Source organism: Eschscholzia californica, unplaced genomic scaffold, assembly GCF_041429995.1.
Source record: "Eschscholzia californica isolate CP2 unplaced genomic scaffold, dmEscCali1.0.p SCAF_4, whole genome shotgun sequence".
Lineage (NCBI taxonomy): Eukaryota > Viridiplantae > Streptophyta > Magnoliopsida > Ranunculales > Papaveraceae > Eschscholzia > Eschscholzia californica.
This window is the reverse complement of record NW_028238461.1, coordinates 7,966,890-7,973,389: the sequence shown is the minus strand read 5'-3', so window position 1 is coordinate 7,973,389 and position 6,500 is coordinate 7,966,890. Positions and strand designations below refer to the sequence as shown.

Below are 6,500 nucleotides of genomic sequence, written 5' to 3'. Positions count from 1 at the left end.
CTTCATACAGTATAATAGCTTGTTTTGAGTTTGGACACCATCCACTCTGAACAATCTTATGAGAAGTTTTAGCCACACAGTATATCTTGCCATACTAGTGTCGCAACCATATCACCTCTACACGATAAGGACATGTAAACCATACACGGGTAGCGACCCATGGTGTCATAGTTGTTTCCAATATCCCCTCAGTAGCCAACGAAAAGTATCCAATAACACATGAAATGAAATGAAAGGACATGTATATTTCAGTTAATTGAGTACCATTTACAACATTCTACCATCCCAAATATTGAAACAAAAAAAAGATGATACTCCAATTATTCTAGCCCACTTCCGAACAGTGGGAGTCAAATAACACTAAAACTTAGTATTGAATGTCGTTACCGAGGATGCATTATGGTAATTGATACCTCATTGACACTCCATGCTGCAGGTTTATTTATCGCTTTTTCTTCTCTCTCATTAGAAGAGACAATAGATGCTTCCCTTCTTGTATTGACAAAAAATGCAGGTTCTGCAGGCACTGCTAATGACAAAGAGTGGCTATTGAGCATCAGAACAACTGACCCCATTGTAGGCCTATCAGAGTTGTCTTCTTGAACACATAATAAACCAATGTGAATGCATCTTTTCACTTCGTTCGTCGAACAATTATCCCTCAAGAATGGATCTAAGATTTCCAAAGCTGTTCCATTCTTCCAATGTCTCCATGCCTGCAAGAATTTCTCATTTGCCTAAAATAAAGCTCGACTAATGAATCATTTAACTTAGTCCGCCGTATCACAAGAAAGAAAGTAAATGACAATACTATTTGTACTTACATAGCTTAGAAGATCCTGCGCAACTTCTGATTCATAAAAAGAACTATTCTTCTGTCCCGTTAGGATCTCTAGAACCAAAACACCAAAACTAAACACGTCTGATTTCAAAGAGAACTGCCCATGCATTACATACTCAGGGGGCATATACCCACTAATCAATACATCAAACGAAAATGAAGCTCTATGAGTACCTGAAATTACTTCAGAGATCGAGAACTATGAAAAAATATCAGCTGATGGGTCGAATACTTACTATGTTCCAACAATTCTATTTGTATTTGCTCGAGATTGATCGTCCACAAAAAGTCTAGCCATGCCAAAATCTGAAATTTTAGGCTTCATATCTAAATCTAGTAATATCCCGACCAAGAACTACTAAATCATCTTCCATGATGGAGAAATAAGGCAGAGTACTCACATTCTTCATACAGTATAATAGCTTGTTTTGAGTTTGGACACCATCCACTCTGAACAATCTTATGAGAAGTTTTAGCCACACAGTATATCTTGCCATACTAGTGTCGCAACCATATCACCTCTACACGATAAGGACATGTAAACCATACACGGGTAGCGACCCATGGTGTCATAGTTGTTTCCAATATCCCCTCAGTAGCCAACGAAAAGTATCCAATAACACATGAAATGAAATGAAAGGACATGTATATTTCAGTTAATTAAGTACCATTTACAACATTCTACCATCCCAAATATTGAAACAAAAAAAAGATGATACTCCAATTATTCTCGCCCACTTCCGAACAGTGGGAGTCAAATAACACTAAAACTTAGTATTGAATGTCGTTACCGAGGATGCATTATGGTAATTGATACCTCATTGACACTCCATGCTGCAGGTTTATTTATCGCTTTTTCTTCACTCTCATTAGAAGAGACAATAGATGCTTCCCTTCTTGTATTGACAAAAAATGCAGGTTCTGCAGGCACTGCTAATGACAAAGAGTGGCTATTGAGCATCAGAACAACTGACCCCATTGTAGGCCTATCAGAGTTGTCTTCTTGAACACATAATAAACCAATGTGAATGCATCTTTTCACTTCGTTCGTCGAACAATTATCCCTCAAGAATGGATCTAAGATTTCCAAAGCTGTTCCATTCTTCCAATGTCTCCATGCCTGCAAGAATTTCTCATTTGCCTAAAATAAGGCTCGACTAATGAATCATTTAACTTAGTCCGCCGTATCACAAGAAAGAAAGTAAATGACAATACTATTTGTACTTACATAGCTTAGAAGATCCTGCGCAACTTCTGATTCATAAAAAGAACTATTCTTCTGTCCCATTAGGATCTCTAGAACCAAAACACCAAAACTAAACACGTCTGATTTCAAAGAGAACTGCCCGTGCATTACATACTCAGGGGGCATATACCCACTAATCAATACATCAAACGAAAATGAAGCTCTATGAGTACATGAAATTACTTCAGAGATCGATAACTATGAAAAAATATCAGCTGATGGGTCGAATACTTACTATGTTCCAACAATTCTATTTGTATTTGCTCGAGATTGATCGTCCACAAAAAGTCTAGCCATGCCAAAATCTGAAATTTTAGGCTTCATATCTAAATCTAGTAATATGTTGGCCGCTTTAAGATCTCGATGAATAATTGTAAGTCGAGAATCCTCGTGAAGATAAAGAAGACCTCTTGCTATCCCTTCTATAATCTTGTAGCGCTTCTCCCAATCCAAGTATGTACGTTTAATCGCATCTACAATTGCATCCAGTTATCAACCAAGGCAAGAAACCAAATTAACCCTTTGTATAGGAAGTAATAACTATATATACACTCAAATGTCAAATCACATGTAATAGTTGTCAAAATATGATTTAGTAAAAAGAACCTAGAAAGTAAATATGGAAAAGAGGAGCCAAACCGAATATGAATTGGTCAAGGCTAGCATTTGGCAAGAATTCATAGATGAGTGCTTTCTCTATTCCATCAAAACAAAAACCTAGAAGCCTCACAAGATTCCTGTGCTGAAGTTTAGCTAGTAAAGTGACTTCATTCTTAAATTCTTCTTCACCTTGACCAGAATTTGCAGAGAGACGCTTCACTGCTATTTCTTGCCCATCTAAAAGTTTACCCTGAAAATATCAGCGGAGAAAAGAAAAATGATAACAGAGGTTAACTTTGAATGCCTCCCCCACTGCACCACCAATCTAAAGTTGTACGACATGTTAGATCAACAAAGTTGGTACCTTGTAAACAGAACCAAACCCACCCTCCCCAAGTTTATAAGCTTCGGAAAAATCATCTGTAGCTTCCCTTATTATACTGAAATTGAATTGCAAGGATTCTGCATTTCGGATTTCATCGACATCTTCAAAAAGATAACAACAAAAAAGGTGAAATGAAATGACTAATAATTTCCAATTCGGAAAGTAAAACTTTAAGGATTAAGATATAAATTGTGTAGTATCAACCGAGATGATATAAATAATTGAAATTCTGTGATGTAGCTACTGACCTTTGTGTTTCTTTTTCGTCTTCTTTCTTTTGAGACAAAAGCACCAAAAGCCTATGATGGCTAGTAGTCCAACAACCGAGGGAACGACTATGTAAACAACAAGTTTTGATGTATTTTTTCCACTTGCTGCAAGAATAAGAACCAATTTCCTCAAGTGATTAGACCGAGTGTAGTAAATAATGCCCCAAAAAAACAGGCGACCGAGTGTCAGTGCCCATTATAACTGTAATACTTCGTTGCGATTAGACCCCTTACCTAATAACACCTGCCTATATGATTGTATTAACTATGAAAATATAGATCGATACAGATATAGCTTAGGAGTCGGACAAAATCGACGTAACAAACCAAAAAATAAATTTGGAAGTTATGAACTCCGAAAATGAATATTGCGGTCTAATGGGTAGATAGTACTAGTGAATTGTAAAGGCTGAAGGAGCAGCAAAAGTTCTTCAACTTTAGCGCTCCATTATGCTGTAACAATGTATGAAAAGATTTTCTTTCCACATATAGTCTATTGAGTACCACCATCAATTTGTATCAACTGCGATCAAGTAACTAAAATGTAGGACAAATTTATATATATGGTGAAATAATAAAGTAAAAATAAGATATATAGGACTTACCGTCTTCTCTTGTGTTGTTTGTCGTGGATATCGGTGGTGGTGCACCAAGAGATGGAGGTGGTGCACCAAGAGATGGAGGTGGTGCTGGAGTAACCTTAACCTTAGGTGTATAGAAAAGATACAACTCGTAACTTAAGTTACAACTCGGGCGAATAACTCTTCCACCTTGTTTTCCATCACAACATATAGGTAATTGAGTGATCGCCCCACGGAGACACCTATCACAATCAGTCAATGATATATCTAATGTGCATTGTACTAGTCCATATGCATTATTAAATGGTGTAACATTTGTTTCTTTAGTAGCAAAGTTATTAGAAGAGGTACTAGATGCAGCTTCATTCACGAGACCATATAACAAATCACCTTATATAAGATTAAACTGATTCGGGTTGGCGACATTATCTACATTCCATAGATAAATTGCTGGTTCAACTTGCATTATAGAGAAATAATATTGATCTGAGTACCTTAACATACATTTATCATACCATACAATGGCTTGTTTCGAATTTGGACATCTATCACTACGTTTAATATCTTCAACTGCTTTCGAAACACAATCTTTGCATACTTGTGAAGTAACATCACCTCTACACTGGAAAGACCCATAAACAGCATCAGAGTTCCGGCCGATGGTGTTATTGTAGTACCCATTTCGGGTGACTTTATTGTTGCTAGATGAAGATAGAGATGGGAGAAGAAGGTTGAGGTTAGCTCCAAATGTACTATTTGCAGTGTAGTTACCTCCTAAACAGCGGGTATTAAGATAATCCTGTTCACTAGTGCTGCATAGGCCATTGAATCCTATGATCAAAATGATTAAAAGGAAGAAAAACATATCTAAATGACCCATTTTCTCTTATTTCCTTTTCTTTAATCAACAACTCATTATGTCTATCTATATGTGAAAGTATGAATGTAAATGTTGGGTTTTATGCTAAGTCAATAGTAGAGCAAGTAGGGAGAATTAGAAATTTCAATAGTGTAACAGATTGAATTTGACAGGAGTAGATTGTTAGGGAAAGGCGTGTTGACTGTTGACTCGTGTGGATGAAGGTGTTCACCATTTTTTTCCGACTCCAAAGAAGGGGCGAAGTGAGTGGTAAAATAGATATCTTAAGTAAACAGGAAATATTTTCAAATGATATCTCTACTGTCCCCAACCAATCAACTAGAATTCTTCGTGCGGCTAAAAGCACTCGACCTTTGTGCTATTACCAGGCGGTTTATAGTTTGACTGTGGTCAATGCACATTGATCCGAACATTTTATAAGCCTCGCTTCGATCTCCAGGGACAAAGGGCCTCATGGAAGGGCCACAAATAGAGGATTAAAGGAGTCCCCATTTTTTGTATCTTTATAAAAAAACGATCAAAAGTGACAATGAATCTACTTTAGCTCATTTGGTATTACAAAGTCCACAACTCAAGTTCGATCTCAAGCATTAACATTTTTTTTATTAAATTGTAAATTTTTTTTTAAAAAAAAAACTTTTTTTTTTGTTGAACTAAAAAAAAAAACTTAATAAAAAAAAAAATTGTAATTATTTTTATTACTTTAGTTGACACTTCTACCACCACCACGACTGCTAAACTTCCACATTGTACATTTACTACTACAACCACGATTACTAAACCTCTACCACTACCTCCACTACCACCTCCCCCATCACCACCAGTGGCGGACCCATAATCTTTTTACTCGTGGGAGCACATATTGAAAGTATTAAAGAAAAACTAAATTAAACATTTATTCTATTGTTGGTAATGACGATTATTTGCTTCTCTATTGTTGGTTAATGTTATCATGTTTTCTTCTAAATTGTTGTCTTATTTTGTTGGATCTGATAATATATCTTTACCCTTTTCCCGGATACTACGATTGAGTCTTTTAATATTTAAAGACTCGTTAAGAGTATCGATTCTTTTAAAACATCTCTCTATCACCTTCTAATATCTAAAGAATACAAAGCATAATTAGCTTTTGAAATTTAGTATATCTTATGTAATTTTATTTTAATATGAATATGAAATAATAATTCAGATATTAAGTAATAGCCATAAATTAAGAAATTTTTGTTAAAAAACTCATATTTTGGGCTCAAATAAGAAATAAAACCTAGTCCGGAAGAATAACCCACTTAAAGCCCAAAACCCAAATATTATTCCCTATCAAACTCAAATATGGATCTCTAGGCACAATCCCTCCCAAAAACGCATCTCTAAGACATCTTATACTTTCATATTCCCTCATTTACCCTCTTAAATATACCTCAACAACAACTTTCCACTCTCTCTCTATAAAATCTGTTTTTGATTTCTTTCTCTCTCTAAAATCGTTTTCAACTTTTCACTCTCTCTCTCTCTCTCTCCCTTTCTCGTTTTGGAAACAGATAATGGTAAATGAGGGAACTTCATATTCTTCATCGTCTTCATTCCTCTTCATTATCACCATCTTCCTTCGTTTTTTAGGAACCCTAAATTTGTTTGAGCGACCTTCATCGTCTTCAGTCATCATCTTCTTCGTTTCCAGACTTTCAAAAGCTTCATCTT

At 35.8% G+C, this 6,500-nt stretch overlaps 1 pseudogene across 1 annotated transcript; it reads right to left on the bottom strand.

The window, feature by feature from the left end:
• Positions 1-225: 225 nt before the first annotated feature.
• Positions 226-4,929, bottom strand: LOC147542244 (cysteine-rich receptor-like protein kinase 25; annotated as a pseudogene). The gene is made up of 7 exons (XR_015223062.1): positions 3,947-4,929; positions 3,321-3,446; positions 3,052-3,173; positions 2,727-2,937; positions 2,323-2,560; positions 825-975; positions 226-716 (listed from the first exon to the last, which is right to left on the bottom strand). The product of XR_015223062.1 is annotated as a cysteine-rich receptor-like protein kinase 25 (transcript).
• Positions 4,930-6,500: the final 1,571 nt, after the last annotated feature.